The sequence below is a fragment of the Salvelinus sp. IW2-2015 genome, linkage group LG11, assembly GCF_002910315.2.
Source record: "Salvelinus sp. IW2-2015 linkage group LG11, ASM291031v2, whole genome shotgun sequence".
NCBI lineage: Eukaryota > Metazoa > Chordata > Actinopteri > Salmoniformes > Salmonidae > Salvelinus > Salvelinus sp. IW2-2015.
Window position 1 is genome coordinate 23,696,144 of NC_036851.1, and position 10,098 is coordinate 23,706,241.

Here is a 10,098-nt window from a genome sequence, read left to right on the forward strand (position 1 = left end):
CCCTGCCCAACACTGATGCACTGCACCACCTGTGTCGGCCAGGGCCTGCTTTTAAACACGTGACTCTGCTTGGTAGACCAGGACCTGGTTGTCAACATTGTAACTCTACTGTAGTCTTCTTTTACTGTACAGCCCCAGCAGGCAGAGATGAGGAGGCCCCCCACTCTCTCTCATCTCAACCTGGTCAACTCTGGCTCATCTCTCACGTTTCACACACATACAGTACAGTACAAACACACGCACATATGTTTTAGGATGTAAATACATGTCTCATTCTTGTTAAGATTGTGCATAATTAATTCTAAATACCAAGACAATGTGTATTATGAAAATCTATGAATGTACATATTTTTCAATAGGCTAAAAAAGCAACCTTGATACAGGGATTTCATTTCCTATGTGATCCAATGATTGAAACAGTGACAGATCAGGAACAAGCAAGCTTTCAGTGACTGATCAGCCATCCACACCATTGTTAATCAGGAATAGGGTTGCAAAATTGCAGGAATTTCAATCATTTCCATGGTTTTCCATAAATCCTGGTTGTATGCCGGATTCCCTGCTTATTCCCTCCTAATTCCAGGGACCCTCCAACCGGGATTTCGGGAAAACCTACGAATTTATTGAAAGTTCCTGGAATGTTTAAACACTATCCAGGAATCAACAGCACAACATATGAATCAACACTACGCAGGAGAAAATCAGCTTCATAGCGAGAAGGAGAACTGGTTTCCTTAACTGCACAGGGTTAAGACCAATGTTCCTTCTAAACTGCGCGCGGGCGCGAAGTAGCACCGAGACTGCCGTGCAGCTACCTAGACTTCCGTGCAGAGCTCAGAAGAAATCTCAGCCCATGGAGAGAAGTACGAGATTGAACAGTTTTCCCTGTTAGTTAACACTATCAACGTTTCCCTTTACTGTGGCAATTATGATCGAATCAACGCAATGTTAGCCAATGCAACATACCAAAACAAAACCAACTATGCAAGAGATGTTGTTGGAAGCAGAACGCATCGGAGTAGGATTCTATTGCACAAGACTCTACACAGATCGGTGCAGCATAACCAATCAGAGCTGCAGTAGGTCTACAGTGCATTCGGAAAGTATTCAGACCTCTTGAATCATTACAGCCTTATTCTAAAATTGATTAAATAGTTTTTTTCCTCATCAATCTACACACAATACCCCATAATAACAAAACAAATACACGTTTTTAGATTTTTTTTTGCAAGTTTATATATAAAAAACAACTGAAATATCACATTTAAATAAGTATTCAGACCCTTTCCTCAGTACTTTGTTGAAGCACCTTTGGCAGTGATTACAGCCTCGAGTCTTCTTGGGTATGACGCTACAAGCTTGGCACATCTGAATTTGGGGAGTTTCTCCCATTCTTCTCTGCAGATCCTCTCAAGCTCTGTCAGGTTGGATGGGGAGCGTCGCTGAACAGCTATTTTCAGGTCTCTCCAGAGATGCTCTAGGAAGAGTCTTGGTGGTTCCAAACTTCTTACATTTAAGAATGATGGAGGACACTGTGTTCTTGGGGACCTTCAATGCTGCAGAAAGGTTTTGGTACCCATCCCCAGATCTGTGCCTCGACACAATCCTGTCTCGGAGCTCTACGGACAATTACTTCAACCTCATGGCTTGGTTTTTGCTCTGACATGCACTGTCAACTGTGGGACCTTATATAGACAGGTGTGTGCCTTTCCAAATCATGTCCAATTAATTGAATTTACCACAGGTGGACTCCAATCAAGTTGTAGAAACATCTCAAGGATGATCAACGAAAACAGGATGCACCTGAGCTCAATTTCGAGTCTTATAGCAAAGAGTCTGAATACTAATATAAATAAGGTATTTAAGTTTTTTATTTTTAATACATTTGCAAAAATTTCTAAAAACCTGTTTTCGCTTTGTCATTATGGGTTATAGTGTGTAGATTGATGACAACATTTTTTTGTAATCCATTTGAGAACAAGGCTGTAACGTAACAAAATGTGGAAAAAGTCAAGGGGACTGAGTACTTTCCGAATGCGCTGTATATGCAAATAGACCATTGCCATATATGGATAAGTTCAATTTACTTTGAACTGGACTGTGTTTAGAGCTGTGGTCGTGAGTACATGCGCTTGTTTTGAGAGCTGCATGTAGCCACATGTGCACATTTTGTTCATATCCTTTGCTAGTTAGTGAGTTATTATCCCAGTTGTACTGCAGTCAGCAATAGGGGAGTGACTGCTTCCTACAAGAGCAACGTGCAATTCTAGACATCTTTGAAAAGCAAGTCAGGTAAAGAGCTTTTTTTTGTCTTAAAGGGGCAGTGTTGTATTTTGAGACAGTCAGGAATAAGCTAAGTAACCAATAGGCAGAGGGTAGCATAATTTGTCAGATTCTCTCTAATAATGGTATGGGAATAATAATGCATTTTATTTTGTTTCTGCAATCAAACAACACAACAACATTTTCAGTCACCTCCTTGTCTGAAGGACAAGTGGATAAACAGGTTAGTGTCAAGCCCTGCATGTTTTTTCCAAAAGTCTACATTGAAAACCACACATTGGCTGCTACTGTAGGCTGAATGATAGAATAGCTATTTCCCTATTAAAATGCATTTTCTCCATTGTTTTTGATGGAAGGCCACTCTGGTAGGCCTACATTATGATCAAATAGCCACAGTAGTCTTCTTGACCACTGTCTGAAACTGTAACTTAAAGTTGGTACAGCCTCAGTAGTCACAGTAAACTCGCGCTGGAAGAATTTTCACAACTTTCAAGTTTGCGCTCAGCAGACCTGAAATTTGCTCAGTGCCGAAACAAATTAGAGGGAACATTGGTTGGGGCCACAGAGAATGCTCAGAGCACCTACAGCAATCCTGTATGCCACCGTGACAACACAGGGAAAGATTAAACCCTAGTTTCTGAATTTGTGATGCAGTACGTATATATCTGTGTATGTGCGTGTGTGCATGCGTGTGCCTCTGTGTGTGTGAAAATGTGAGATAAGCTGCTTGAGTTGACACAACCTGACACGTCGTGTCATGGTCGAATTGGTACACAGAGTTGGTACACAGTGCATGCTGTCACAGGGCACTCAAAAACAAACATCTAGGAGACACCAAGTTCTAGAACCTGAAAGACACAGAAAATATCTGTTAGGACAGGAACGAGCCAGGATAAGAAGAGGGCTGGGGGAGAAGAGGGGCTGACATGACATACGAGCTGAGACCAAAGGAGAAAGCAGAGAGGTGAACAGGTCGCCAGAAGAGGGGTGGGGGAGAAGAGGGGCTGACATGACATACGAGCTGAGACCAAAGGAGAAAGCAGAGAGGTGAACAGGGTCCCAGAAGAGAGGTGGGGGAGAAGAGGGGCTGACTGACATACGAGCTGAGACCAAAGGAGAAAGCAGAGAGGTGAACAGGGTCCCAGAAGAGGGGTGGGGGAGAAGAGGGGCTGACATGACATACGAGCTGAGACCAAAGGAGAAAGCAGAGAGGTGAAGGGTCCAGAAGAGGGGTGGGGGTAGCACTACCTTAAGAGAAGCACGGGAGTAAGGTGGTACCCCGCTGGTCGTATTTCCCTGAGATGATCCCACAGGCCAGCGGTGACCATGTCATCGCCCCCACACCTGAGAACATTGGGAACATGGGGTCAGCCTGTCCCCATCACACCACCACTCAGTATTGACATCTGTCTAGACTGACGAGGAGAGCATCCATCCCTGGGTGCTGCTGTCTCTTCCCTCTTTTTGTAAGGCTAAGTATTTACTGTATTTAAAAGGCTTAACATTGCCACAGAAACCTTTGTAGCTACAGCATACTTTATTCTCGGCAATTATAGAGTGATATATTACAACTATAATACTAGTCATTGAATAGCTATCCCTGTGTAGATGAAATACTGTTGTGTTATATCAGTCTGTCCAGACCAGCCTCCACTCACCTATCTTATGGAAGAGCTCTGGCAGCTGCACCTCCACCTTCTCCCTCTGGAACATGTGATACTCAGCCTGCTCACAGATAGGAGGGATCTGGTTGAACTGCCGCGCCACAGAGTACGCCTCCTACAGGACACACAGGGAACAGCAGCCGTCAGCCTGAAGAGTACTGTACGGTGGCCACCAGCTAATCAAAGCAAGAGAAGGTTGTGATGCCCATCAATCAATACTGTGAAAGTCATGGTCAGAGTCTGTCAGAGTCTAACACAGTCAGTGAGTGGCATGCCATTGCCCGTGGTGAGACTGGGTCTGGGCAGAATGATGACCGGAAGGAGAAGAGGCTGTGTGTGTGTGTGTGTGTGTGTGTGTGCGTCTCACCCAGAGTTGAAAGTAGATTACATTTCTTCCTGGTACGGGACCTCCCGTGTGCACATGAACTAAAAACATGTATGGGCCTAACAGTAAAGACGTGTTCATAGCGCCAGTCCACAAATAAATGTCATTTAACTGTAAAAATGCATTTATTATCTTTTCATGTGGCATGAACACAACCAGGCATGATGTTTGTCAAACAAATCACTTTAAAAAGTAGGTTACCTGCGCAGGTTTGTCCACTAAAATAATTCCAGCATCTAAACAGTGCACCTGCCATTTGACCAATTGAAAGACACGTCTATTAAAACACAGAAAGTACAATGATATTCGGCGATTGTTATTAGGCACACTTGTAGCAGCCTGAATTGCTGAGTCCACAGCTGTCCGGCCGCGTCTCGGTCCCCGATTACGTGGTCGTCGATTAAGGCAGCCCACCGCACCTCTCTGATGCATTCAATATTTCAGTTGAATGCATTCAGTTGTGCAACTGACTAGTTATCCCTGTTACCCTTTCTCCAGTCATTTCTGCCTTTGCAAAATGTTAGTGTTCATGTCGAACCACACCACATTTTAGAATGTATACACCTGTTTTCAAGTCTGTTCACTAATTTCTCATGCGGCTGACAGGCGGTAATGATAAATGATGGTGAAATATCCTACAGTTTTCTTGACATCTTTGTTTTAATCATTGTGATAGGCACATTTTTCTTTATTTTGCCGGTACTCTGTACTGGCTTACTTTCAGCCCGTCTCACCATGATCTCCATGGGGCTCCAGCGGGACGTGCCCCAGTACATGGCCATGCCCTGGTTGATCACATGGGTCATCGCCCGCACCGTCTCTGCCAATCAAAGAAAGAAACACACACACTACAGTGAGTGGAGAGACCAATGCTGTGTTTGAGCCTGTGAGCAACCAAGAGAGAAAATGCAAACAGAATGAGAATGAGCGAGAGCGAAATAGGGATTCATAAGAGTCTCTCTCTCTCTCTCTCTCTCTCTCGCTCTCTCTCTCCAGAGTAACTGTAACAGGTACAGTTTGAGTATGTTGTATCATAACCTTCCTACTGTAGCATGGCCCATACAGGACATCAGATGAATACAGAATGACAATATTCAACTTTAGGTTTTAGCTCAAGAAGTGTTTCACTTTTATTTAACGCTACCTATGGTGTTAGACTGCTGCCAGTGAGGAAGAATGGGGTGAGTGGTATTGTTTGTGCATTGCCAGTCAGGGGTGCCAGTTATATTGGAGCCCACTGTATATAGCCCAGTGAGTTAGGGTGGACATAGCCATGTCAGAGAATGCTCAGACGACCTACAGCATCCCAGAATGTGAGCTTCTAGGATGGAGAGAACATAGCAGTGGAATAGAAATCAGGGGAATAGAGAAGAGGCAGACAGCAGAAGCCAGTGACAGAAGAGGACCAAGATGTTCCTCCTTACCTTCCATGGGAGTGTTGGGGTCCGGTCTGTTTGCAAACACCACGTCCACATACTCTAGCTGCAGTCTCTCCAGTGAGGCCTTTAAACCTACAACGACATGCATCACAGGCACAGTTCCACACACTGCTATTGTTCAGGGAAATGATTGCAGCCATATCACATTGATTATGCTATTGTGAGGTAGTGCTCAATATAATATAAATGTGATTGTAATAAGGTTTTTCTTCCTCTACAGATACAACTCCAAACCCCCAAGAGAGTCCCAAACTCTCAATTATCAAAACAGTCTCTTGTCCCTGGAGCCAAAGTTAATAATTAGGAGGTATTTTGTTTGATTGACCATCAACATTTAAAGTTCTCGTCCTGTCTTTGATCTGTGTGACATACTATACAGTACTCAGCTCCTCGAAAAATAGTGTTTTTAGAGACAAAGCAGGTGGTAGAGTAGATTCCTAATCGAGGTAAAGCCTCTGACTGCTACATTGTATCAACGGTGGTGGTGTCTATGTCCTCTTTATAGATTTCACATTCTTCTTTCCTTCTCAGATGATTGTTTTCCACTGCGGAATTTCCATCCCCTGCACTTTACATTGACTTTAGACAATTATGTGCATCAGAGCCACGGAGAGTGGACATTGATTTAATTAGCCAGCAATATCAATGTTTGTTGATGGTGAGTGTGAAGGAGTGGGATGTTAAAGCCATGGAGTTTGTGTTAAACTCACACTACAGTATGTTTGTAAGCATGTGTTGGTCTACGCTGCTAGACAGTGGCATAAACTAGCTGTCARTCGATGTACTGTACCGTGTGCCCCTGGCAATATGCTTCAGTGAATTGTTCATAGCACCAGGCCACAAATACACAACACAAACACACTCATGCACTAACACACAGAACCAGGTCATTAGCTGCAGAGGGGCTGAAATTGGGAGCCTTTATCTCTCTCTGTAACCCCTCTACCATCCACATGTTGACTTCGTGGCAATGTCATGATCTGTGTGATCTGTCTGTTCGTGTGTCCGTCTGCAGATTACTTACCTTCTATAATGTGTTTTCGGGATAAGCCTCTCTCAGTCTCTGCTCTATGGGTGAAAAACACATTCCACAGTTGAATTATAGCAGTTGCTGTCTTTCCATCATATAATCTCTCTCTCTCTTTATCATTTAGTCCATTGCAGTAACAACATCACATGATATACATTTCAGCTTGACTAAAAACCATTATATAGATTCAGTGTGGATTACACATGATCACATTAACCAGAGGGCATTAGATAGATACTCCATTACTACTCCATTAGATAGACACTCCATTACTACTCCATTAGATAGATACTCCATTAGATAGATACTCCATTACTACTCCATTAGATAGATACTCCATTACTACTACATTAGATAGATACTCCATTACTACTAGGCAGACAGGCAGAGAGAAGAGAGAGCGAGAGAGAGAGATAACAATATTAATGGAGTCAGGCAGACGGGCAGAGAGAGAGAGAGATACAATATTATGGAGTCAGGCAGACGGGCAGAGTTGAGGAGCGAGGAGAGAGAGAAACAATATTAATGGAGTCAGGCAGACCGGGCAGAGAGAGGAGATACAGTATTATTGGAGTCAGGCAGAGAGAGAGAGAGATACGAATATTAATGGAGTCACAGGCCGACGGGCAGAGAGAGAGAGAATACAATATTAATGGAGTCAGGCAGACAGGCAGAGAGGGAGAGAGCGAGAGAGGAGAGATACAATATTAATGGAGTCAGGCAGACGGGCAGAGAGAGAGAGATACAATATTAATGGAGTCAGGCAGACGGGCAGAGATTGAGAGAGCGAGAGAGAGAGATACAATTTAATGGAGTCAGGCAGACGGGCAGAGAGAGAGAGATACAGTATTATTGGAGTCAGGCAGACAGAGAGAGAGATACAATATTAATGGAGTCAGGCAGACGGCAGAGAGAGAGAGATAACATATTAAGGAGTCAGGCAGACGGGGAGAGAGAGAGAGAATACAATATTAATGGAGTCAGGCAGACGGGGCAGAGAGATTGAGAGAGCGAGAGAGAAGAGATACAATATTAATGGAGTCAGGCAGATGGGCAGAGAGAGAGAGAGATACAATATTAATGGAGTCAGGCAGACGGGCAGAGATTGAGAGAGCGAGAGAGAGAGATACAATATTAATGGAGTCAGGCAGACGGGCAGAGAGAGAGAGATACACTATTAATGGGTCAGGCAGACGGGCAGAGATTGAGAGAGAGAGAGAGAGATACAATATTAATGGAGTCAGGCAGAGGAGAGATTGAGAGAGCGAGAGAGAGAGATACAATATTAATGGAGTCGCAGACGGGCAGAGATTGAGAGAGCGAGAGAGAGAGATACAATATTAATGGAGTCAGGCAGACGGCAGAGAGAGAGAGTACAGTATTATTGGATCAGGCAGAGAGAAGAGAGACATACAATTTAATGGAGTCAGGCAGACGGGCAGAGAGAGAAGAGTACAATATTAATGGAGTCAGCAGACAGGGAGAGAGAGAGAGCGAGAGAGAGAGATCAATATTAATGGAGTCAGGCAGAACGGGAGAGAAGAGAGAGAGATACAATATTAATGGAGTCAGGCAGACGGCAGAGATTGAGAGAGCGGAGAGAGAGATACAATATTAATGGAGTCAGGCAGACGGGCAGAGAGAGAGAGATAAGTATTATTGGAGTCAGGCAGACAGAGAGAGAGATACAATATTAATGGAGTCAGGCAGACGGGCAAGAGAGAGAGAATACAATATTAATGGAGTCAGGCAGACGGGCAGAGAGAGAAGGAGTACATATATTATGGAGTCAGGCAGACGGGCAGAGATTGAGAGAGCGAGAGAGAGAGATACAATATTAATGGAGTCAGGCAGATGGCAGAGAGGAGAGAGAGATACAATATTAATGGAGTCAGGCAGACGGGCAGAGATTGAGAGAGCGAGAGAGAGAGATACAATATTATGGAGTCAGGCAGACGGGCAGAGAGAGAGAGATCACTATAATGGAGTCAGGCAGACGGGCAGAGATTGAGAGAGCGAGAGAGAGAGAGATAAATCATTAATGGAGTCAGGCAGACGGGCGAGATTGAGAGAGCGAGAGAGAGAGATACATATTAATGGAGTCAGGCAGACGGGCAGAGAGAGAGGCGACAGAGAGATACAATATTAATGGAGTCAGGCAGACAGGCAGAGAGAGAGAGATACAATATTAATGGAGTCAGGCATGCGTGCAGAGAGAGGAGCGAGAGAGAGAGATACAATATTTTAGTGGAAGTCAGGCAGAGCAGAGAGAGAGAGAGATACAATATTAATGGAGTCAAGGCAGGCGTGCAGAGAGAGAGAGAGATTACAATATTAATGGAGTTGGGCAGAGATTGAGAGATACAATATTAATGGAGTCAGGCAGACGGGCAGAGAGAGAGAGATACAGTATTATTGGAGTCAGGCAAGAGAGAGAGAGAGATACAATATTTAATGGAGTCAGGCAGACGGGGGCAGATGAGAGAGAGATACAATATTAATGGAGTAAGGCAGACAGGCAGAGAGAGAGAGAGCGAGAGAGAGAGATACATATTAATGGAGTCAGCAGACGGGCAGAGAGAGAGAGAGATACACATTAATTGGAGTCAGGCAGACGGGCAGAGATTGAGAGAGCGAGAGAGAGAGATACAATATTAAGGGAGTCAGGCAGACGGGCAGAGAGAGAGAGATACAGTATTATTGGAGTCAGAGCAGACAGAGAGAGAGATACAATATATGGAGTTCAGGCAGACGGGCAGAGAGAGAGAGATACAATATTAATGGAGTCAGGCAGAACGGGCGAGAGAGAGAGAGATACAATATTAATGGAGTCAGGCAGACGGGCAGAGATTGAGAGAGCGAGAGAGAGAGATACAATATTAATGGAGTCAGGGCAGATGGGCAGAGAGAGAGAGATACAATATTAATGGAGTCAGGCACGACGGCGCAGAGTTGAGAGAGCGAGAAGAGAGAGATTACTATATTATGGAGGTCAGGGGTCAGACGGTGCAAGAGAGAGAGGAGATTACACTATTAATGGAGTCAGGCCAGAACGGGCGCAGAGATTTGAGAGAGCGGAGGAGAGAGCGATATATATATTATTAATGGAGTCCAGGCAGAACCGGGGCAGAAGATTGAGAGGAACGAGAAGAGAGAGATTACAATATTAATGGAGTCTAGGCCTAGTACGGGCAGAGAGAGAGCGAGCAGAGGAAGATATCAATATTAATGGAGTCAGGTCAGACAGCGCTAGAGAGAGGTAGAGAATAACATGATATTAGATGAGAGTCAGGGTAG

The 10,098-nt window shown here is 44.3% G+C and overlaps 1 pseudogene; it reads right to left on the reverse strand.

Annotated features, from left to right (window-relative positions):
* Positions 1 to 10,098, reverse strand: part of LOC111970578 (voltage-gated potassium channel subunit beta-2-like) — a 105,515-nt pseudogene that overhangs the window by 1,282 nt on the left and 94,135 nt on the right.